This window comes from Schistocerca serialis, chromosome 1, assembly GCF_023864345.2.
Source record: "Schistocerca serialis cubense isolate TAMUIC-IGC-003099 chromosome 1, iqSchSeri2.2, whole genome shotgun sequence".
In the NCBI taxonomy this organism is placed as follows: domain Eukaryota; kingdom Metazoa; phylum Arthropoda; class Insecta; order Orthoptera; family Acrididae; genus Schistocerca; species Schistocerca serialis.
The window spans coordinates 147,652,799-147,676,653 of NC_064638.1; the positions used below are offsets into that span (position 1 = coordinate 147,652,799).

General features: G+C 44.9%; 17 non-coding genes across 17 annotated transcripts; all 17 read right to left on the minus strand.

Annotated features, from left to right (window-relative positions):
• Positions 1-495: 495 nt before the first annotated feature.
• On the minus strand, positions 496-568 carry Trnar-ccu (transfer RNA arginine (anticodon CCU)). Its single transcript has one exon. It is a non-coding gene; the product is annotated as a tRNA-Arg (tRNA).
• A 500-nt stretch (positions 569-1,068) lies between these two features.
• Trnar-ccu (transfer RNA arginine (anticodon CCU)) lies at positions 1,069-1,143 on the minus strand. The gene has a single exon. It is a non-coding gene; the product is annotated as a tRNA-Arg (tRNA).
• A 502-nt stretch (positions 1,144-1,645) lies between these two features.
• On the minus strand, positions 1,646-1,718 carry Trnar-ccu (transfer RNA arginine (anticodon CCU)). Its single transcript has one exon. It is a non-coding gene; the product is annotated as a tRNA-Arg (tRNA).
• A 502-nt stretch (positions 1,719-2,220) lies between these two features.
• Trnar-ccu (transfer RNA arginine (anticodon CCU)) lies at positions 2,221-2,293 on the minus strand. Its single transcript has one exon. It is a non-coding gene; the product is annotated as a tRNA-Arg (tRNA).
• A 502-nt stretch (positions 2,294-2,795) lies between these two features.
• On the minus strand, positions 2,796-2,868 carry Trnar-ccu (transfer RNA arginine (anticodon CCU)). Its single transcript has one exon. It is a non-coding gene; the product is annotated as a tRNA-Arg (tRNA).
• A 502-nt stretch (positions 2,869-3,370) lies between these two features.
• On the minus strand, positions 3,371-3,443 carry Trnar-ccu (transfer RNA arginine (anticodon CCU)). Its single transcript has one exon. It is a non-coding gene; the product is annotated as a tRNA-Arg (tRNA).
• A 1,640-nt stretch (positions 3,444-5,083) lies between these two features.
• Positions 5,084-5,156, minus strand: Trnar-ccu (transfer RNA arginine (anticodon CCU)). The gene has a single exon. It is a non-coding gene; the product is annotated as a tRNA-Arg (tRNA).
• A 502-nt stretch (positions 5,157-5,658) lies between these two features.
• Positions 5,659-5,731, minus strand: Trnar-ccu (transfer RNA arginine (anticodon CCU)). The gene has a single exon. It is a non-coding gene; the product is annotated as a tRNA-Arg (tRNA).
• Positions 5,732-6,231: 500 nt separating this feature from the next.
• Positions 6,232-6,306, minus strand: Trnar-ccu (transfer RNA arginine (anticodon CCU)). The gene has a single exon. It is a non-coding gene; the product is annotated as a tRNA-Arg (tRNA).
• A 502-nt stretch (positions 6,307-6,808) lies between these two features.
• Positions 6,809-6,881, minus strand: Trnar-ccu (transfer RNA arginine (anticodon CCU)). The gene has a single exon. It is a non-coding gene; the product is annotated as a tRNA-Arg (tRNA).
• Positions 6,882-7,383: 502 nt separating this feature from the next.
• Trnar-ccu (transfer RNA arginine (anticodon CCU)) lies at positions 7,384-7,456 on the minus strand. Its single transcript has one exon. It is a non-coding gene; the product is annotated as a tRNA-Arg (tRNA).
• A 502-nt stretch (positions 7,457-7,958) lies between these two features.
• On the minus strand, positions 7,959-8,031 carry Trnar-ccu (transfer RNA arginine (anticodon CCU)). The gene has a single exon. It is a non-coding gene; the product is annotated as a tRNA-Arg (tRNA).
• Positions 8,032-8,533: 502 nt separating this feature from the next.
• Trnar-ccu (transfer RNA arginine (anticodon CCU)) lies at positions 8,534-8,606 on the minus strand. Its single transcript has one exon. It is a non-coding gene; the product is annotated as a tRNA-Arg (tRNA).
• Positions 8,607-15,352: 6,746 nt separating this feature from the next.
• Trnar-ccu (transfer RNA arginine (anticodon CCU)) lies at positions 15,353-15,425 on the minus strand. The gene has a single exon. It is a non-coding gene; the product is annotated as a tRNA-Arg (tRNA).
• A 502-nt stretch (positions 15,426-15,927) lies between these two features.
• Positions 15,928-16,000, minus strand: Trnar-ccu (transfer RNA arginine (anticodon CCU)). Its single transcript has one exon. It is a non-coding gene; the product is annotated as a tRNA-Arg (tRNA).
• A 502-nt stretch (positions 16,001-16,502) lies between these two features.
• Positions 16,503-16,575, minus strand: Trnar-ccu (transfer RNA arginine (anticodon CCU)). The gene has a single exon. It is a non-coding gene; the product is annotated as a tRNA-Arg (tRNA).
• A 502-nt stretch (positions 16,576-17,077) lies between these two features.
• Trnar-ccu (transfer RNA arginine (anticodon CCU)) lies at positions 17,078-17,150 on the minus strand. Its single transcript has one exon. It is a non-coding gene; the product is annotated as a tRNA-Arg (tRNA).
• Positions 17,151-23,855: the final 6,705 nt, after the last annotated feature.

Consider the following 23,855-nt stretch of genomic DNA (forward strand, 5'->3'; position numbering starts at 1 on the left):
CTTTAAGCTGGCGGTGTGCTCGCTCAAATCAACACTTGCCAAGTGTACCCTTCCTGATGCGCTACTCTACGTCTGCAGAGAGTCGGGACGTCGCATGAGCCTTTCCTGTGTGCCTGTACATACTCAGACATATTGAAGTCCAGCCACCTACTTTCCGCTGGCAATTCTTATACCTGCCGTCTTAGGCTATTCCCTTTCTGAACTGTAAGTCCTGCACACAAGACAGGTAAGTGACTATTCATATGGGTCATACCGTTTACCAACAAGTAATTTTAAAATAGCGTTTCCTTTCACAGCGCCATCACGCTTTGAAACACTTCCGCAGCTAACAGGTCGATTGATAATGGCCATCGTTTCGTTTCAGGTTGTCAGTAAGTGTGTATTTTCATATCGTCGTCATACCTGTGATACCTGTAGGCACTCACAAACACCAACTTTCTCAACTATTACACCTGTATGTGGTGAGACTGATTTTGCCCCAGTGAGTAAAACGTGTACCTCTGGTGGGACTCGAACCCACAATCCCCGGTTTAGGAGACCGATGCCTTATCCATTAGGCCACAGAGGCTGACTGGCTTTAAGCTGGCGGTGTGCTCGCTCAAATCAACACTTGCCAAGTGTACCCTTCCTGATGCGCTACTCTACGTCTGCAGAGAGTCGGGACGTCGCATGAGCCTTTCCTGTGTGGCTGTACATACTCAGACATATTGAAGTCCAGCCACCTACTTTCCGCTGGCAATTCTTATACCTGCCGTCTTAGGCTATTCCCTTTCTGAACTGTAAGTCCTGCACACAAGACAGGTAAGTGACTATTCATATGGGTCATACCGTTTACCAACAAGTAATTTTAAAATAGCGTTTCCTTTCACAGCGCCATCACGCTTTGAAACACTTCCGCAGCTAACAGGTCGATTGATAATGGCCATCGTTTCGTTTCAGGTTGTCAGTAAGTGTGTATTTTCATATCGTCGTCATACCTGTGATACCTGTAAGCACTCACAAACACCAACTTTCTCAACTATTACACCTGTATGTGGTGAGACTGATTTTGCCCCAGTGAGTAAAACGTGTAACTCTGGTGGGACTCGAACCCACAATCCCCGGTTTAGGAGACCGATGCCTTATCCATTAGGCCACAGAGGCTGACTGGCTTTAAGCTGGCGGTGTGCTCGCTCAAATCAACACTTGCCAAGTGTACCCTTCCTGATGCGCTACTCTACGTCTGCAGAGAGTCGGGACGTCGCATGAGCCTTTCCTGTGTGCCTGTACATACTCAGACATATTGAAGTCCAGCCACCTACTTTCCGCTGGCAATTCTTATACCTGCCGTCTTAGGCTATTCCCTTTCTGAACTGTAAGTCCTGCACACAAGACAGGTAAGTGACTATTCATATGGGTCATACCGTTTACCAACAAGTAATTTTAAAATAGCGTTTCCTTTCACAGCGCCATCACGCTTTGAAACACTTCCGCAGCTAACAGGTCGATTGATAATGGCCATCGTTTCGTTTCAGGTTGTCAGTAAGTGTGTATTTTCATATCGTCGTCATACCTGTGATACCTGTAAGCACTCACAAACACCAACTTTCTCAACTATTACACCTGTATGTGGTGAGACTGATTTTGCCCCAGTGAGTAAAACGTGTACCTCTGGTGGGACTCGAACCCACAATCCCCGGTTTAGGAGACCGATGCCTTATCCATTAGGCCACAGAGGCTGACTGGCTTTAAGCTGGCGGTGTGCTCGCTCAAATCAACACTTGCCAAGTGTACCCTTCCTGATGCGCTACTCTACGTCTGCAGAGAGTCGGGACGTCGCATGAGCCTTTCCTGTGTGCCTGTACATACTCAGACATATTGAAGTCCAGCCACCTACTTTCCGCTGGCAATTCTTATACCTGCCGTCTTAGGCTATTCCCTTTCTGAACTGTAAGTCCTGCACACAAGACAGGTAAGTGACTATTCATATGGGTCATACCGTTTACCAACAAGTAATTTTAAAATAGCGTTTCCTTTCACAGCGCCATCACGCTTTGAAACACTTCCGCAGCTAACAGGTCGATTGATAATGGCCATCGTTTCGTTTCAGGTTGTCAGTAAGTGTGTATTTTCATATCGTCGTCATACCTGTGATACCTGTAAGCACTCACAAACACCAACTTTCTCAACTATTACACCTGTATGTGGTGAGACTGATTTTGCCCCAGTGAGTAAAACGTGTACCTCTGGTGGGACTCGAACCCACAATCCCCGGTTTAGGAGACCGATGCCTTATCCATTAGGCCACAGAGGCTGACTGGCTTTAAGCTGGCGGTGTGCTCGCTCAAATCAACACTTGCCAAGTGTACCCTTCCTGATGCGCTACTCTACGTCTGCAGAGAGTCGGGACGTCGCATGAGCCTTTCCTGTGTGCCTGTACATACTCAGACATATTGAAGTCCAGCCACCTACTTTCCGCTGGCAATTCTTATACCTGCCGTCTTAGGCTATTCCCTTTCTGAACTGTAAGTCCTGCACACAAGACAGGTAAGTGACTATTCATATGGGTCATACCGTTTACCAACAAGTAATTTTAAAATAGCGTTTCCTTTCACAGCGCCATCACGCTTTGAAACACTTCCGCAGCTAACAGGTCGATTGATAATGGCCATCGTTTCGTTTCAGGTTGTCAGTAAGTGTGTATTTTCATATCGTCGTCATACCTGTGATACCTGTAAGCACTCACAAACACCAACTTTCTCAACTATTACACCTGTATGTGGTGAGACTGATTTTGCCCCAGTGAGTAAAACGTGTACCTCTGGTGGGACTCGAACCCACAATCCCCGGTTTAGGAGACCGATGCCTTATCCATTAGGCCACAGAGGCTGACTGGCTTTAAGCTGGCGGTGTGCTCGCTCAAATCAACACTTGCCAAGTGTACCCTTCCTGATGCGCTACTCTACGTCTGCAGAGAGTCGGGACGTCGCATGAGCCTTTCCTGTGTGCCTGTACATACTCAGACATATTGAAGTCCAGCCACCTACTTTCCGCTGGCAATTCTTATACCTGCCGTCTTAGGCTATTCCCTTTCTGAACTGTAAGTCCTGCACACAAGACAGGTAAGTGACTATTCATATGGGTCATACCGTTTACCAACAAGTAATTTTAAAATAGCGTTTCCTTTCACAGCGCCATCACGCTTTGAAACACTTCCGCAGCTAACAGGTCGATTGATAATGGCCATCGTTTCGTTTCAGGTTGTCAGTAAGTGTGTATTTTCATATCGTCGTCATACCTGTGATACCTGTAAGCACTCACAAACACCAACTTTCTCAACTATTACACCTGTATGTGGTGAGACTGATTTTGCCCCAGTGAGTAAAACGTGTACCCCTGGTGGGACTCGAACCCACAATCCCCGGTTTAGGAGACCGATGCCTTATCCATTAGGCCACAGAGGCTGACTGGCTTTAAGCTGGCGGTGTGCTCGCTCAAATCAACACTTGCCAAGTGTACCCTTCCTGATGCGCTACTCTACGTCTGCAGAGAGTCGGGACGTCGCATGAGCCTTTCCTGTGTGCCTGTACATACTCAGACATATTGAAGTCCAGCCACCTACTTTCCGCTGGCAATTCTTATACCTGCCGTCTTAGGCTATTCCCTTTCTGAACTGTAAGTCCTGCACACAAGACAGGTAAGTGACTATTCATATGGGTCATACCGTTTACCAACAAGTAATTTTAAAATAGCGTTTCCTTTCACAGCGCCATCACTTCCGCAGCTAACAGGTCGATTGATAATGGCCATCGTTTCGTTTCAGGTTGTCAGTAAGTGTGTATTTTCATATCGTCGTCATACCTGTGATACCTGTAAGCACTCACAAACACCAACTTTCTCAACTATTACACCTGTATGTGGTGAGACTGATTTTGCCCCAGTGAGTAAAACGTGTACCTCTGGTGGGACTCGAACCCACAATCCCCAGTTTAGGAGACCGATGCATTATCCATTAGGCCACAGAGGCTGACTGGCTTTAAGCTGGCGGTGTGCTCGCTCAAATCAACACTTGCCAAGTGTACCCTTCCTGATGCGCTACTCTACGTCTGCAGAGAGTCGGGACGTCGCATGAGCCTTTCCTGTGTGCCTGTACATACTCAAACATATTGAAGTCCAGCCACCTACTTTCCGCTGGCAATTCTTATACCTGCCGTCTTAGGCTATTCCCTTTCTGAACTGTAAGTCCTGCACACAAGACAGGTAAGTGACTATTCATATGGGTCATACCGTTTACCAACAAGTAATTTTAAAATAGCGTTTCCTTTCACAGCGCCATCACGCTTTGAAACACTTCCGCAGCTAACAGGTCGATTGATAATGGCCATCGTTTCGTTTCAGGTTGTCAGTAAGTGTGTATTTTCATATCGTCGTCATACCTGTGATACCTGTAAGCACTCACAAACACCAACTTTCTCAACTATTACACCTGTATGTGGTGAGACTGATTTTGCCCCAGTGAGTAAAACGTGTACCTCTGGTGGGACTCGAACCCACAACCCCCAGTTTAGGAGAGCGATGCCTTATCCATTAGGCCACAGAGGCTGACTGGCTTTAAGCTGGCGGTGTGCTCGCTCAAATCAACACTTGCCAAGTGTACCCTTCCTGATGCGCTACTCTACGTCTGCAGAGAGTCGGGACGTCGCATGAGCCTTTCCTGTGTGCCTGTACATACTCAGACATATTGAAGTCCAGCCACCTACTTTCCGCTGGCAATTCTTATACCTGCCGTCTTAGGCTATTCCCTTTCTGAACTGTAAGTCCTGCACACAAGACAGGTAAGTGACTATTCATATGGGTCATACCGTTTACCAACAAGTAATTTTAAAATAGCGTTTCCTTTCACAGCGCCATCACGCTTTGAAACACTTCCGCAGCTAACAGGTCGATTGATAATGGCCATCGTTTCGTTTCAGGTTGTCAGTAAGTGTGTATTTTCATATCGTCGTCATACCTGTGATACCTCTAAGTACTCACAAACACCAACTTTCTCAACTATTACACCTGTATGTGGTGAGACTGATTTTGCCCCAGTGAGTAAAACGTGTACCTCTGGTGGGACTCGAACCCACAATCCCCGGTTTAGGAGACCGATGCCTTATCCATTAGGCCACAGAGGCTGACTGGCTTTAAGCTGGCGGTGTGCTCGCTCAAATCAACACTTGCCAAGTGTACCCTTCCTGATGCGCTACTCTACGTCTGCAGAGAGTCGGGACGTCGCATGAGCCTTTCCTGTGTGGCTGTACATACTCAGACATATTGAAGTCCAGCCACCTACTTTCCGCTGGCAATTCTTATACCTGCCGTCTTAGGCTATTCCCTTTCTGAACTGTAAGTCCTGCACACAAGACAGGTAAGTGACTATTCATATGGGTCATACCGTTTGCCAACAAGTAATTTTAAAATAGCGTTTCCTTTCACAGCGCCATCACGCTTTGAAACACTTCCGCAGCTAACAGGTCGATTGATAATGGCCATCGTTTCGTTTCAGGTTGTCAGTAAGTGTGTATTTTCATATCGTCGTCATACCTGTGATACCTGTAAGCACTCACAAACACCAACTTTCTCAACTATTACACCTGTATGTGGTGAGACTGATTTTGCCCCAGTGAGTAAAACGTGTACCTCTGGTGGGACTCGAACCCACAATCCCCGGTTTAGGAGACCGATGCCTTATCCATTAGGCCACAGAGGCTGACTGGCTTTAAGCTGGCGGTGTGCTCGCTCAAATCAACACTTGCCAAGTGTACCCTTCCTGATGCGCTACTCTACGTCTGCAGAGAGTCGGGACGTCGCATGAGCCTTTCCTGTGTGCCTGTACATACTCAGACATATTGAAGTCCAGCCACCTACTTTCCGCTGGCAATTCTTATACCTGCCGTCTTAGGCTATTCCCTTTCTGAACTGTAAGTCCTGCACACAAGACAGGTAAGTGACTATTCATATGGGTCATACCGTTTACCAACAAGTAATTTTAAAATAGCGTTTCCTTTCACAGCGCCATCACGCTTTGAAACACTTCCGCAGCTAACAGGTCGATTGATAATGGCCATCGTTTCGTTTCAGGTTGTCAGTAAGTGTGTATTTTCATATCGTCGTCATACCTGTGATACCTGTAAGCACTCACAAACACCAACTTTCTCAACTATTACACCTGTATGTGGTGAGACTGATTTTGCCCCAGTGAGTAAAACGTGTAACTCTGGTGGGACTCGAACCCACAATCCCCGGTTTAGGAGACCGATGCCTTATCCATTAGGCCACAGAGGCTGACTGGCTTTAAGCTGGCGGTGTGCTCGCTCAAATCAACACTTTCCAAGTGTACCCTTCCTGATGCGCTACTCTACGTCTGCAGAGAGTCGGGACGTCGCATGAGCCTTTCCTGTGTGCCTGTATATACTCAGACATATTGAAGTCCAGCCACCTACTTTCCGCTGGCAATTCTTATACCTGCCGTCTTAGGCTATTCCCTTTCTGAACTGTAAGTCCTGCACACAAGACAGGTAAGTGACTATTCATATGGGTCATACCGTTTACCAACAAGTAATTTTAAAATAGCGTTTCCTTTCACAGCGCCATCACGCTTTGAAACACTTCCGCAGCTAACAGGTCGATTGATAATGGCCATCGTTTCGTTTCAGGTTGTCAGTAAGTGTGTATTTTCATATCGTCGTCATACCTGTGATACCTGTAAGCACTCACAAACACCAACTTTCTCAACTATTACACCTGTATGTGGTGAGACTGATTTTGCCCCAGTGAGTAAAACGTGTACCTCTGGTGGGACTCGAACCCACAATCCCCGGTTTAGGAGACCGATGCCTTATCCATTAGGCCACAGAGGCTGACTGGCTTTAAGCTGGCGGTGTGCTCGCTCAAATCAACACTTGCCAAGTGTACCCTTCCTGATGCGCTACTCTACGTCTGCAGAGAGTCGGGACGTCGCATGAGCCTTTCCTGTGTGCCTGTACATACTCAGACATATTGAAGTCCAGCCACCTACTTTCCGCTGGCAATTCTTATACCTGCCGTCTTAGGCTATTCCCTTTCTGAACTGTAAGTCCTGCACACAAGACAGGTAAGTGACTATTCATATGGGTCATACCGTTTACCAACAAGTAATTTTAAAATAGCGTTTCCTTTCACAGCGCCATCACGCTTTGAAACACTTCCGCAGCTAACAGGTCGATTGATAATGGCCATCGTTTCGTTTCAGGTTGTCAGTAAGTGTGTATTTTCATATCGTCGTCATACCTGTGATACCTGTAAGCACTCACAAACACCAACTTTCTCAACTATTACACCTGTATGTGGTGAGACTGATTTTGCCCCAGTGAGTAAAACGTGTACCTCTGGTGGGACTCGAACCCACAATCCCCGGTTTAGGAGACCGATGCCTTATCCATTAGGCCACAGAGGCTGACTGGCTTTAAGCTGGCGGTGTGCTCGCTCAAATCAACACTTGCCAAGTGTACCCTTCCTGATGCGCTACTCTACGTCTGCAGAGAGTCGGGACGTCGCATGAGCCTTTCCTGTGTGCCTGTACATACTCAGACATATTGAAGTCCAGCCACCTACTTTCCGCTGGCAATTCTTATACCTGCCGTCTTAGGCTATTCCCTTTCTGAACTGTAAGTCCTGCACACAAGACAGGTAAGTGACTATTCATATGGGTCATACCGTTTACCAACAAGTAATTTTAAAATAGCGTTTCCTTTCACAGCGCCATCACGCTTTGAAACACTTCCGCAGCTAACAGGTCGATTGATAATGGCCATCGTTTCGTTTCAGGTTGTCAGTAAGTGTGTATTTTCATATCGTCGTCATACCTGTGATACCTGTAAGCACTCACAAACACCAACTTTCTCAACTATTACACCTGTATGTGGTGAGACTGATTTTGCCCCAGTGAGTAAAACGTGTACCTCTGGTGGGACTCGAACCCACAATCCCCGGTTTAGGAGACCGATGCCTTATCCATTAGGCCACAGAGGCTGACTGGCTTTAAGCTGGCGGTGTGCTCGCTCAAATCAACACTTGCCAAGTGTACCCTTCCTGATGCGCTACTCTACGTCTGCAGAGAGTCGGGACGTCGCATGAGCCTTTCCTGTGTGCCTGTACATACTCAGACATATTGAAGTCCAGCCACCTACTTTCCGCTGGCAATTCTTATACCTGCCGTCTTAGGCTATTCCCTTTCTGAACTGTAAGTCCTGCACACAAGACAGGTAAGTGACTATTCATATGGGTCATACCGTTTACCAACAAGTAATTTTAAAATAGCGTTTCCTTTCACAGCGCCATCACGCTTTGAAACACTTCCGCAGCTAACAGGTCGATTGATAATGGCCATCGTTTCGTTTCAGGTTGTCAGTAAGTGTGTATTTTCATATCGTCGTCATACCTGTGATACCTGTAAGCACTCACAAACACCAACTTTCTCAACTATTACACCTGTATGTGGTGAGACTGATTTTGCCCCAGTGAGTAAAACGTGTACCTCTGGTGGGACTCGAACCCACAATCCCCGGTTTAGGAGACCGATGCCTTATCCATTAGGCCACAGAGGCTGACTGGCTTTAAGCTGGCTGATGCGCTACTCTACGTCTGCAGAGAGTCGGGACGTCGCATGAGCCTTTCCTGTGTGCCTGTACATACTCAGACATATTGAAGTCCAGCCACCTACTTTCCGCTGGCAATTCTTATACCTGCCGTCTTAGGCTATTCCCTTTCTGAACTGTAAGTCCTGCACACAAGACAGGTAAGTGACTATTCATATGGGTCATACCGTTTACCAACAAGTAATTTTAAAATAGCGTTTCCTTTCACAGCGCCATCACGCTTTGAAACACTTCCGCAGCTAACAGGTCGATTGATAATGGCCATCGTTTCGTTTCAGGTTGTCAGTAAGTGTGTATTTTCATATCGTCGTCATACCTGTGATACCTGTAAGCACTCACAAACACCAACTTTCTCAACTATTACACCTGTATGTGGTGAGACTGATTTTGCCCCAGTGAGTAAAACGTGTACCTCTGGTGGGACTCGAACCCACAATCCCCGGTTTAGGAGACCGATGCCTTATCCATTTTTTTTTTTTTTTTTTTTTTTTTTTTTTTTTTTTTTTTTTTTTTTTTTAGGGCCTCCCATCTCCCCTTCTAGCCCTTCCATTCGCTCTCCTTCATGCGCCTTCTTCGGCGAGCTTCATTGCTAAAATCAAATGAAATACTCCTTTGCAAGTAAGGGAATCCATCAAACGTGGTGAGAAAAGTAAATGTCTCCATCCAAATGAACTTATTTTGTAACGTTGGATGGTTGTTCAAAATAACTGAAAATAATCTGGTGAAAATTGTGGATAAAGAAAGAAAAATTAATGGTTAACTGAGAAACGTAGGCTTCTTAAGGACACACACAATACAAGACACTGATCTCTTTTTTTTTTTTTTTTTTTTTTTTTTTTTTTTTTTTTTTTTTTTTTTTTTTTTTTAAGCATAGGCATATAATGCAAGGCCTTTTCAGGGTTCTGCGAAGGCCTTCACGGCTACCGTAGCGGCCCTGGGGCCCACGAAGTCCCCACCGTACGTCGCCCTTAGCAGCAATCCCCTACTTTGGCATCGCAAATCCGATATTTTATCCTCTATTCGTCATTGCGTACGTCATCCGATGCCTTGTTTGTCAAATAATATTTTTAGCATGTTACCATACAAGGTCTTGTGGTGTCGTTGTCCACATATTTTATAATATTCCAGTAATAGATGTTGCTCATAGTCCAGTACGTCGGGCAGGCCGAGGTTATTAATGACATAATTGACATAGTTCCCCAGTAGCCATAGGGTAACATTATTCTTTTGAATAGGGAAAGCAACGCTTTCGGGGTTGACGAGAATGTCGACAGTAAGGTGTCTGCCGTCGTTCCTATTGATAAACGCCACCTGTTGTCGGACTCTGTCCCAAATGACCTGGTAGCCGTTGCATATGAGACGATGCCGGAGGGTGTCTATCACATTACAACGTGGACACTGATTTGTGTCACTCAATCCTATAGACTGTAATCTTTCATTTGTGGCAACGGTATTATTGACAACCTTGTACCAGGCACCGCGCACATTGGTGGACAGTACTTTATTGTTTATATTCTTCCATATATTTTGCCAATTTCGGGTGGGATATTTTGATTCCATTCTGTTACGGTTGTCCTTTGTAGTAAGGCATTCCATGATGAAACTACAGTTTCTTTTGGTCCTATCCGCGACAATGCAGTGCAGATAACTGAGTTCTAAATAGTAGAACCTGATGTGCTGCAATTTGTAAGAGATTTTACTTATGTTAATAGGTGGTTCCATACTCTCCGGTGTAAGGATTCGGAAAAGTTTCGATGATAAATTATTGTGGCAGTCTTCTAAAAGCTGAAGTGTACGCTTGATATAAAGAGCCGTAGTTTTGCGGCGGATATCGGTCAGTCCGAGGCCTCCTTCTCGCGGTTTTAAAGTTATAGTACTGGCCGCCACTTTAAATATCTCACCTCTCCAAACATACTTGCAGATGAAGCTCATGATGGTTTTGGATATCGCTTTAGGTATCGGCAGTATTTGACCTACATATACTGCTTTCGAAAGGACAGCGCAGTTGATTAATTGCACCCTTTGGATAATGTTCAAGTCTCTAAGTCGGTTCATTATTAAAGTACCACGAATACTATGTAAGACCTTCTTCCAGTTGAATGTCGTTGTTTGCAGGGGGCATCGGTAGAACCTCACACCTAACGCAGTGTGATGGTCTACAGACCTGGCCCATTCGAGGGCAGTGTTCCTGAAGCCATGGAGATTTAGAAAGGAGCTTTTCATATCGTTGATTTGCGCTCCCGTTGCGAAGCAGTAAAGGCGAACTATCTCTCTCAGTCTTACAACGTCGTCATTACTTCTGACGATGACACCGACGTCGTCGGCGTAAGCGTTGGTAGCTTTACTGACCCCTGAAATTGATATGCCTTCTAATTCCTTGTTTAATCGTTTCAGCAAAGGTTCTAGTGCGACCACAAATAGCATCATTGATAAAGGACTTCCCTGCGGGACACCATTTGCTATTTCGACATCTCGAGTATAGTGTCCATTGATTAAAATTTTGGTTTTCATCCCTTGCAATAGATTTTTTAAGACAATTAAAAATTTGTCGTTAAAACCTATATGCATCAGAGTGGTAAATAAATATTCATGGTTTACCCTATCAAAGGCTTTAGAAAAGTCGATAAAAACGAGGCCAGCCTTCGTCAATGTCGTTGAGAAGATACTGATTATGTCCCTGTATTCGCAGACTGTTTTAAAAATATTCCGACCCGGGAGACACGTTTGATGGGGACCAATTACAGTATCAAACACCGGTCGGAGTCTGTTTTTTACAACCCTGGCAATAATTTTATAATCAGAGTTCATTAAGGATATCGGTCTCATTTTGTTGAGCTGTTTGACATCCGAATTGATTCCCTTAGGAAGTAAAACAGTGACACACTCTTTCATTTCGTCAGGTATGTGCCCTCCACTCAAGATTTCGTTGACGACTTGTGTGAATTTATTCCTTATAATATGCCAATATTGGGAATAAAATTCTACGGGTAAACCGTCGGGCCCAGGTGATTTTTTAACAGGTGAGCTTTTAATTACTTCTAAAATGTCTTCAGACAGGATTTCAACAGTGAGGCTCCTGTTGTGTTCTGCAGTTACTAGTTGTTCCATATCACAGTTTCGGAGCAGTTCCTGTCCATGATCTGGGTTATACTGGTGAGCACTGTACAATTGATTATAATACCTATGAGCCTCGTTTAAAATATCTTTTTGTTGAGTTAAAACACTTTGATCTTCAGAGAGCAATGACTCAATAAAATTTCTTCGACGATTTTTTTCGTGCTGGAGTAGATGATAGAGTGAAGCGTGTTCTTCTTCCACTGTGGTTTGAACTCGTGATTTTATTGTCATTCCTTCCAGCTGTTTGCGTTTAAGACTAAGAAGTTCGGCCTTGACCTGTTTGATACCCGTTCTGACAGCCGCGGACATGGGCATATCATAAAGGTCACGCAGACAAGTATAATAGAACTCGACAGTGCGCCGAGACCAAAGTGCCCTTTCCCTACTGTAAGAAATTAGAGTAGATCTAAGTTTCTTTTTGGCGCATAAAGTCCACCAATCTATCGTTGACCGGTATTTGTGGCTTTGTCGGAGTGAAAGTTGCCAAGAAGCTTCTAACTGCTCAGTTAGGGCGTTATCTCGAAGCATGGCGATATTTAATTTCCAAAAAGGACGGCCCCAGTATGTCTTCTGTTTAGGAAGTCCAATGCTGCACCTTAGTGCTAGATGGTCGGAAAAGAAAGTTGGTATTCGTTCGACGCCACTGATTTTGCTGGCTAAATGTGAACTTACGTATATGCGGTCGATCCGACTTTGCGCTTTAGTGCTAAAATATGTGTACTGGACAGACACGGGGTATTTGACCTCCCAAGCGTCCTGCCATTTCATTGTTTTCACAAGACCATCTAGTTCTGGGGAGAAATTGAAATTTGGCGTTTGGTCTTTCCTGTGTAGGACACAATTCCAGTCACCTCCGACTATTACATCAACGGGGTTTTCCTTTAGTAAAAACACGAGATCTTTTTTAAAAAACTTGGCTCGTTCTGTTCGACCACTGCTTCCCGAAGGTACATATACATTTATAATCGTAACACCGAAAATCTTAAAACTGATTCCCCTCCCCGATTCCAACAGGGTTACATCTGTTATTGCAATACCTTCCTTGACCAGGACAGCGGTGCCGCAAGCGCCTTCTGAGGCGACATTGAGAATTGCAGTAAATCCCGGAACATACAAATTTGAAAAACACACTTCTTGAAAAAGCGCAATATCGGTATCGGACTGATATATGAAGTCCCGGAGGGCAGCAATGTTAGTTGCACTCTGCATCTTGTTAATATTAACAGTCAGAACGTGATACGTTTGATCCATAAGCAAGAGCTGTTATTGTTTACTGGACTTTCCGGCGATTAGGCATATGTAGGCCGAATTCACATGTCATTCGTGCGCTCAAAGTGTAGTCGTGAGCTTGAGAGGTTGCGGTTAACATGCCATACCATTGTTCGCAGATACATGTGGCAGTGTTGTCTCCGTATCGTCTGCCCATTCAAAACGACTATTCTGGGGAGATTGTCTACGTTGGGAAGTAGGTACGTCCTGATGGTCTGAAAATTCGAGGCCTGGTGCTCCTTCGTCCCGGACACCGTGCTCAGGTGATGTCCGTAGATGCGATTGTATGCTACCGACCTCAGGTTCCCTCCGGCCATGGTCTTCGATCGTTGTCTGTTCCTGAATGCTCCTCAACCTATCCCGCAGAGCCGGGGCTAAGCTTTCAGCAGCCTGGTGTGCTAACCGCTTTTTGCGACGTTTCCTAGCTTTCCGAGGCGATCTTGACCGCTCTGGAGACGAATCAGGGGACTTTTCGGACGAATGCGGAGACGAAGTCGGCGATGCAAGCCGGTCTTGTGTCCTAGTCGAAGAGCCAACGCTGCTCTTTTCACCAGGCGTGGAAGAAAGGACTACCGCAGTTAGACTCGCCTCTGTCGCAGGGGGCCTGTCAGCCGCGCTGTGGGAAGCAGAACCGTAGTCATTGACTCCTTGTGTCAGTTGGATGATCGAGTGATCTATGCTCATGTCTTGCCCAACAATATTCTGAACTGGATCAACCGTTGCCGCTACTTTCGTGGTGGTCTCGTCCTGTCGTGCGCAATCAGGCGGTTGCAGGGAGGGATCCACAGTAACCGCAGAAGGTTCTGCTCGCGAGCTACGAGAAGGCTCGGCACAGTCGGAAGGTACAGGTACCTGACTTTCACTGGTGGTACACTGGGGCGCTGTATGGTTAGTCATAGCTACGGATCTACCACTGTCTATATGGTTGTTAACACTCTCGGGATGCTCGCATTGGTCCCCCAGTTCGAAAGATGTCTGCCGAGCTGATCGCAAAGGTGACGTGGCAGCAGCGTACGTCATCTGCAGGTGAACTACAGGCCCTGCACCTTCGGATTCTACCCTTGGTAATTGAGGAACCCTCCGTCTACTGCACTCAGCACGCACGTGCTCTGTCGAGTTACAAATGGCACAGGTACGAGGCTGTCCATCGTAAATGATCAACGCACGGTATCCTCCAATAATTACAAAGGAAGGAATGTGCTTGAGAAGTTCCATCTTAACCTGGCGAACGCCATTCAAAACGGGAAACATGTGTGGTTCTGACCACATTTCCGCAACATTGGAAATTACTCTGCCATACGCCCCGAGAACACGATTAATTTCGACTACAGGCATTTCAAAAGGAAGCTCAAATACTCTTACTGTTCGTATTCCCATCCCAGCATGGGATACTACGACATCGCTAACTGAGCCGTCTAAGTGATTGAACTTAATAATACCGCCACATTGTTCAACAAGTGCGACACATTTAGCAGGATCTGCCAATTTCACATATGCCGAGTTAGTCACAAACGATAAATGAACTCCAACTAAATCATCTTTCGTAATTCCAACTTTTTCTGTGAGCCACAGTTTGATTTCAAAAGCTTTCGGTCGTACGAAATTTCTATCGAAAGCGAATTTAATCGTGTCTTTTCTCATCTTCATCAAACCAATACACAATTAAGTGAAGTAATGCGCTTGCGAGCCGGCCTACCTGGCTCGCAGGAAAACAGCCTTGTTGACACGAAACGTCCGCAGCGGCCGCCACACGTCCGTCTCGCGCCGAAGACGAGGCGCGAATGTGGATCCATTAGGCCACAGAGGCTGACTGGCTTTAAGCTGGCGGTGTGCTCGCTCAAATCAACACTTGCCAAGTGTACCCTTCCTGATGCGCTACTCTACGTCTGCAGAGAGTCGGGACGTCGCATGAGCCTTTCCTGTGTGCCTGTACATACTCAGACATATTGAAGTCCAGCCACCTACTTTCCGCTGGCAATTCTTATACCTGCCGTCTTAGGCTATTCCCTTTCTGAACTGTAAGTCCTGCACACAAGACAGGTAAGTGACTATTCATATGGGTCATACCGTTTACCAACAAGTAATTTTAAAATAGCGTTTCCTTTCACAGCGCCATCACGCTTTGAAACACTTCCGCAGCTAACAGGTCGATTGATAATGGCCATCGTTTCGTTTCAGGTTGTCAGTAAGTGTGTATTTTCATATCGTCGTCATACCTGTGATACCTGTAAGCACTCACAAACACCAACTTTCTCAACTATTACACCTGTATGTGGTGAGACTGATTTTGCCCCAGTGAGTAAAACGTGTACCTCTGGTGGGACTCGAACCCACAATCCCCGGTTTAGGAGACCGATGCCTTATCCATTAGGCCACAGAGGCTGACTGGCTTTAAGCTGGCGGTGTGCTCGCTCAAATCAACACTTGCCAAGTGTACCCTTCCTGATGCGCTACTCTACGTCTGCAGAGAGTCGGGACGTCGCATGAGCCTTTCCTGTGTGCCTGTACATACTCAGACATATTGAAGTCCAGCCACCTACTTTCCGCTGGCAATTCTTATACCTGCCGTCTTAGGCTATTCCCTTTCTGAACTGTAAGTCCTGCACACAAGACAGGTAAGTGACTATTCATATGGGTCATACCGTTTACCAACAAGTAATTTTAAAATAGCGTTTCCTTTCACAGCGCCATCACGCTTTGAAACACTTCCGCAGCTAACAGGTCGATTGATAATGGCCATCGTTTCGTTTCAGGTTGTCAGTAAGTGTGTATTTTCATATCGTCGTCATACCTGTGATACCTGTAAGCACTCACAAACACCAACTTTCTCAACTATTACACCTGTATGTGGTGAGACTGATTTTGCCCCAGTGAGTAAAACGTGTACCTCTGGTGGGACTCGAACCCACAATCCCCGGTTTAGGAGACCGATGCCTTATCCATTAGGCCACAGAGGCTGACTGGCTTGAAGCTGGCGGTGTGCTCGCTCAAATCAACACTTGCCAAGTGTACCCTTCCTGATGCGCTACTCTACGTCTGCAGAGAGTCGGGACGTCGCATGAGCCTTTCCTGTGTGCCTGTACATACTCAGACATATTGAAGTCCAGCCACCTACTTTCCGCTGGCAATTCTTATACCTGCCGTCTTAGGCTATTCCCTTTCTGAACTGTAAGTCCTGCACACAAGACAGGTAAGTGACTATTCATATGGGTCATACCGTTTACCAACAAGTAATTTTAAAATAGCGTTTCCTTTCACAGCGCCATCACGCTTTGAAACACTTCCGCAGCTAACAGGTCGATTGATAATGGCCATCGTTTCGTTTCAGGTTGTCAGTAAGTGTGTATTTTCATATCGTCGTCATACCTGTGATACCTGTAAGCACTCACAAACACCAACTTTCTCAACTATTACACCTGTATGTGGTGAGACTGATTTTGCCCCAGTGAGTAAAACGTGTACCTCTGGTGGGACTCGAACCCACAATCCCCGGTTTAGGAGACCGATGCCTTATCCATTAGGCCACAGAGGCTGACTGGCTTTAAGCTGGCGGTGTGCTCGCTCAAATCAACACTTGCCAAGTGTACCCTTCCTGATGCGCTACTCTACGTCTGCAGAGAGTCGGGACGTCGCATGAGCCTTTCCTGTGTGCCTGTACATACTCAGACATATTGAAGTCCAGCCACCTACTTTCCGCTGGCAATTCTTATACCTGCCGTCTTAGGCTATTCCCTTTCTGAACTGTAAGTCCTGCACACAAGACAGGTAAGTGACTATTCATATGGGTCATACCGTTTACCAACAAGTAATTTTAAAATAGCGTTTCCTTTCACAGCGCCATCACGCTTTGAAACACTTCCGCAGCTAACAGGTCGATTGATAATGGCCATCGTTTCGTTTCAGGTTGTCAGTAAGTGTGTATTTTCATATCGTCGTCATACCTGTGATACCTGTAAGCACTCACAAACACCAACTTTCTCAACTATTACACCTGTATGTGGTGAGACTGATTTTGCCCCAGTGAGTAAAACGTGTACCTCTGGTGGGACTCGAACCCACAATCCCCGGTTTAGGAGACCGATGCCTTATCCATTAGGCCACAGAGGCTGACTGGCTTTAAGCTGGCGGTGTGCTCGCTCAAATCAACACTTGCCAAGTGTACCCTTCCTGATGCGCTACTCTACGTCTGCAGAGAGTCGGGACGTCGCATGAGCCTTTCCTGTGTGCCTGTACATACTCAGACATATTGAAGTCCAGCCACCTACTTTCCGCTGGCAATTCTTATACCTGCCGTCTTAGGCTATTCCCTTTCTGAACTGTAAGTCCTGCACACAAGACAGGTAAGTGACTATTCATATGGGTCATACCGTTTACCAACAAGTAATTTTAAAATAGCGTTTCCTTTCACAGCGCCATCACGCTTTGAAACACTTCCGCAGCTAACAGGTCGATTGATAATGGCCATCGTTTCGTTTCAGGTTGTCAGTAAGTGTGTATTTTCATATCGTCGTCATACCTGTGATACCTGTAAGCACTCACAAACACCAACTTTCTCAACTATTACACCTGTATGTGGTGAGACTGATTTTGCCCCAGTGAGTAAAACGTGTACCTCTGGTGGGACTCGAACCCACAATCCCCGGTTTAGGAGACCGATGCCTTATCCATTTTTTTTTTTTTTTTTTTTTTTTTTTAATTTTTTTTTTACTAACCACTATACTACCGAGGAAGACGCAGCTAGCGTCTCGAATGCACAATTATGTTACTCAAATAGCTGATACATCTCAAACCTAGCCTCCTGTTGCTGTCAGAGACAGCTGCTAAGAAATAAAAGTATGCCCCAGGTGAGGCTCGAACTCACAACCCCGGCATTGCTCACGGCTACTGCCTTATAAGTACCGTGCGCTAACCAATTGCGCCACTTTTTTTTTTTTTTTTTTTTTTTTTTTTTTTTTTTTTTTTTTTTTTTCCAACGCCTTAACCACTTTTTTTTTTTTTTTATTTTTTTTTTTTTTAGTCAGACGCCTTAACCACTTTTGTTTTTTTTTTTTTTTTTTTTTTTTTTTTTTTTTTTTTTTTTTCGCCTTAACCACTTTTTTTTTTTTTGTTTTTTTTTTTTTTTTTTTAAGGAGAATAGAAGCTTAGCAGCATGAGGCAGGTGGAGGCAAAACGGGCAGGGGTCTGAGACTTGAGGCCTGGCCGTGATGTCTCCCCCCAGTCCCGTTGCTGAGTTGCTTCATTATAATATTCTTGACTGAGTATGGAAGCTATGCTTTGTGTTCATTGAATGCAAAAAATAAGTGTTATGGTAAGGCACTATTTCCATAGCCATATTGTCTTCTTGATAGGTATAATAATAATAAAAAAAAAGGAGAAAAATCCTCTTCCATTAAACGAAATGGGACTTCCATGTTAGTAAGAAAATCGTAAAAAAAAAAAAAAAAAAACCCTTATCTGTACCCTACGAATGGTGATTTTTTGTTGTTTTTTGTTCTTAATTTTTTTCTTTTTGTTTTTTTCATTTTTAACGTTTTTTTTTCGGCTTCTGCTGTGGAACGAACAAGATAGCCGTCTGAGTTAGCAGAGTATAATTGATGGTAATATGAAGCTGCATGTCAACCAATGCCCAGTCGCTCAAATACTATTTTTAGCATATTGCCGTAGTTCTTCTTGTGATCTTTATATTTCAGGGCTCTATAAAAAGCAAACTTCAAGTTCACGTAAAACTCAATGGAATTATCAGATCCCAGGTGATTAATTACGTAGTTCACATAGTGTCCCATTAACCAGTGGACGGAGTTGTTTTTTGCTGCGGGAAAATAGCGAGTCTGAGGCCTGAGGAATGTCACAGGGGGAAAATTTTCTACCGAAGACCTCGTAAGAAATGCAAGTTGTTCCCGAATCCAATTACAGATTTGTAGATTCCCACCGCACGTTAATCTGTGCACTAACGTATCGATCAGTTTGCATTTGAGACATAGATTCGTTTCGCTAATGCCGATTGCATGTAGCCTTTCATTAGTGCTGATGGTCCCATTCACTGTTTTATACCATGTAGATTTGACGTCGGATGGAAGACCACGCATATGAATATTTTCCCATATGGCGTCCCAATCAAAATGTGGGTATTTGCTTTCTAATTTGTTTCTCCCCTCCATTTTCCTTCGATGACACAGAATATCGCGGGCCGTGATCCGTCGTGAGTTGATTATGGCATTGCCAAGATAGCTGAGTTCCACGAAATATACTCGAACGTGCTGGAGCCGGTTATTTATTTTTTGCACATTTACCGGTGGCTGTAGACTTGCAGGCCTGACAACTTCAAATAATTTAGTTGTAATGCTGTCAGCGTGGTCGCTAAGGATAGTGGCGGTCCTTTTTATAAAAAGGGCAGAAGCCTTATTTCTAATGTCAACTAAACCTAAACCTCCTTTCCTGGGGTCTAAGGTCGCTGTTGTTGCAGCTACTCGGAATATTTCACCTCTCCACAGATAACTGGCAATGGTAGACATTATCTGTTTTCCAATCATTTTTGGTAACGGGAAGATCTGCGCTGTAAAGTAACCTTTGGAGAGGAGGCAGTTGTTAATGAAAAGTACCCTCTGAAACTGGTTCATATTACGGGAAAGGTTTTCTCTTGTTATTCCAAGAAGTTGTCCTGACGTATTTCTCCAATTGATAGCTGCCATTTTCAATGAACAAGGCGTCAGCGTTATTCCCAGTGCTTTGCACTGGGTGACTTTTGTCGCCCAGGCTAATGTGGTGTGTTGAAAACCCCGTAGGTTTAAAAGTTTGCTTTTGTTTGCGTTGAGACTCGCTCCGGAGACGCTACAGTACTTCTTAATTAGTATGTCCAATTTCGAAATGTCTTCGGCATTACGCACTACGACTCCGACATCATCGGCATAGGCGTTTATAACAGTTCGGTGAGCAGATAATGTGAGGCCAGTCAGGGTGACATGAACACTGCGGAGAAAAGGCTCTAAAGACAGCACGAAGAGGAGCATTGAGAGGGGGCTGCCTTGAGGCACGCCACGCCTGATCTGGATCTGCTTTGTCCTCTGGCTGTTGACTGAGATACAAGCGCTGATTCCTGTTGCAATATTTCTAATCACACTTAGGACGCGCTCATTAAAACCTATTTTCTTCAGTGTGGCATTTAGGAATCTATGATCCACACGATCAAAAGCTTTCTGGAAGTCAATAAACATGATAGCACATTTGATATTGGTCACAGCAGTGATTGCAATTACATCTCTATATTCAGCTATGCTTTTAAAAATACTCCTATTAGGAACACATGACTGGTATGGGCTTACTATCTTTGTAGCGAGCTGTGAGAGTCTGTTGTTTATAATTCTGCCGATGATTTTATAATCAGAGTTTAACAGAGAGATAGGACGAAAGTTATTAAGGTTTGTTTTTGCAGTAGTTTTTGGAATGAGTACTATTGTACTCTCTTTAAAAACAGAAGGTATCTGTTTTCCCTGAAGTACCTCGTTTGTGATTCGGGTAAACATGTCACCAATCAAAGGCCAGTATCGTATATAAAATTCAACAGGCAAACCATCCGGTCCCGGTGATTTCTTCAAAGGAGACTTGCAGATGGTTCTGTAGATTTCTTCGTTAGGACACTCGACGAGGAGGTTTTCGTTTTCCTCATCCGACACCTGAGGAGCTAAGGAACTAAGGTAATCATCGAAGGACTCTTCACATACAGGACTGACTGAGTATAGGTCTTCGTAATACTTGTGCACTGCATTGACGATGTCTCTCTGAGTCGTGAGTGTCTCGCCATTTTCAGACTGAAGTCCATCGATGAAGGTGCGTCTCCTATTTCTTTCGTGCCTCAGTAGATGGTACAAGGAAGCATGTTCATCCTCCATGACTGTTTTAGCCTTTGATTTTATTTTCAGACCCTCCATCTGCTGTCTTTTAATGCTGAGCAATTTGGCTTTGGTTCGCTTGATATCTACCAGACGGATGTTGGAAGTGTCTGCCTGCTCGTATAGATTTCGCAGCATGGTGTAATAAAATTCTATAGAATTTTTCAAGTCTTTCGATCGTTGTGCACCATAATGGATGAGAACTTTTCGCAGTTTAGGCTTTGCCCTGTAGCACCACCAGTCTAGTACTGAGACATGCCTGTTGACTGAGCGGAGGCACATCGCCCACGCTTCTGTCAAACTTTCCTCTAGTCCGTCGTCCTGCATCAGTGACATGTTAAGGTGCCATTGGCTTCTGAAACGACGAGTAGGTTGCGCAGTAAGGCTGACGGTAGCAAGCACGGCACTATGATCAGAAAAGTAGACAGGAGTCGTCTCCGCTTTAATGAAAGAGCTGACTAGACTTTGCGATATGTAGAGTCTGTCAATTCTACTTCGTGATTGAGGACCGATATATGTGAAAGCCACAAATGTGGGATACGTTATTTCCCAAGCATCTGTAAGCTGTAAAACAGTGACAAAACGCTTCAATTCATTGCAGTTATTAAAATTTGGAACCTGGTCTTTTTTATTGATCACACAATTAAAATCACCGCCGATTATAAGATCCGTTGGGTTTTTCCGCAATAAATAAATGATCTCGTCTTTAAAGAACTGTGCTCTTGCCATTCTATTGGATGTGCCGGAAGGGGCATACAGATTGATAAGAGTAAAACCAAAGACTTTTATACCTATCGCTCTGCCGGATTCCAATCTTTCGATATCTGTGACAGGGATCCCCTCCCTGACTAAAATTGCTGTCCCTATGTTAGTGTCAAGCGAGACATTTGAAATAGACAAATATCCTGGCACTGTAAGGTTAGTAAGTACAACTTCTTGTAGGAAAACAATGTCCGTCCCTGACTCATATAGGTACTCTTTGAGCGCCGCAAGCTTAGTCGTCGATGTAATCCTGTTAATATTGATAGTTGCAAAAGTATACGCCTGGGACATGTAGTTTACATAAAAATGTACATAAAGGAATAAAAAAAAATTGTAAAATAATGATAAAAACAGGGAGCTGTGCCGCTTCTAGAAGGGATAAAATATTCCACTTCAACAAGCACCTGCAAGAATAATCTACAGAGAAATACCTATGAGGATGGAAAATACATGAACCACTGCGTTTGGTTCTTCCGAAAAATGACTAAGACAATAGGACAATCAGAACATAAAGCGGTTCAACGATATTTTTCCCCTTTTTTTTTTTTTTTTGTTGAATGGTGGTCCTCAGTTTGGTGGAGTATTCCTAAGTTCTCGGGTTTTAGTTTTGCAGAGGGGCTTTCCATCACTAATGGTACTTGAAGGTACATCCTTAGGTTTTTCCGTAATAATTTCATACAGGACATTCTTGGCCGTTGCGTCATCTTGTCCAGGTTGTTGTTTGCTTTGGTTACGGGAAGCTTTGAGATTAGGTTGCGGTTTCAGTCTACGTCTTTGGACATCGGGGTTCAACGCGCCGTCCTTCGCGTTGTCTATCTTCATCACCGTTGAGACCGAAGCTGCCTCAACAGTGTCCTGTTCATGACGTCCACTTCCTTGTCCTGCCGGCACTAACTCCAGGGCACTGACTGAATCGGTTGGTTGGGGGTCGGGGAGTTCGTGAATGCGGTTTTGCTCCGTCACCTCATGGGGTTCGGAGTGCGGCACGTCCATCGCCGCGACAACCGTTACTGCTTCGCCTCCGTGGTCGGTTGGTACCTGTGCGGCAGCCGACAGCGGTTGGGTTGTCTTAGCCGCTGTCGTCATTTCCATACATGTACTGTCTGTTTCCTCTAACACATCTGCGTCACACTGCTTCTGTTTGCGGGTGGAGGGGGAGTTGCGGGAGGACTCGCCGTCCGAGCCGTCATCAGTCGCCTCCAACGGTCGTTTCTTATTCTGAAGATCGCATTCGGGAACAGAAGGGTGACTTGTTATTACTTGCAGAGGTGGGAACTCTGTGTTGGTTACAGCGGGCATTGTAGAAGTACCTGCACCACTGTCATTAGCAGAAGGAGGAGAGTTGCTACTTGGTAAGACGTCGCTAAGGGTCAATTTTTGACGCTGTGTTAGATTATTCCGGAGGACAAAAACACGGCGTGGACAATCTTGTCTGAAATGACCTGTCTCGTTACAAATATTACACGTACGCTCCTGTCCAGAATAAACAACATGTGCTTTATGACCTGCAACAGATATATGGGACGGAATATTGGCTTTCACCTCCATTTCGACGGATCTAATGCCATTATAACACTGTATCTTGTACAGCTTCGACCATCTTTCGTTATAGATGGATTTAACTTCCCCATATTTAGATAGAACGTCTTTGATCAACTGATTGTCAACTTCGATAGGAACGTTCAAAATCCTCACATTGGTGTACATGATGTCAGCTTTTCGTACAGAAACATTACTTTTTGAACCGTCTCGATGAACAAATTCAACAGAATTACCCCATTTTGCAATTAACTTATCGACAGTCACGGAGTTCAGAAATTTGACATAAACACAGTATTTTTCAGCATCTAACTGCGTGGTGTGAACAGAGTCAGAATTGATACAGATTACCTCTGTGAGCCAGTCATGGATCTCCAGTGCAGTGGGTTGGACCGGCCGGGTTTCCTTCTCGAACGAGAAGACTAACGTATTTTTCCTGACGGTGTCAGACATGATCTTCTGTGCCGACGAAATTCCGGTACAAACCGAAATCGCGACGAAGAACGAAACGGAGAATGGACAATAACACTTCAAAAACACTTATCAGGACCACCAATGCAATAACACTACGAAAATGCACAGACAGCTGTACGTAAACACAAAACACCGGCGATTGCGCTAGCGT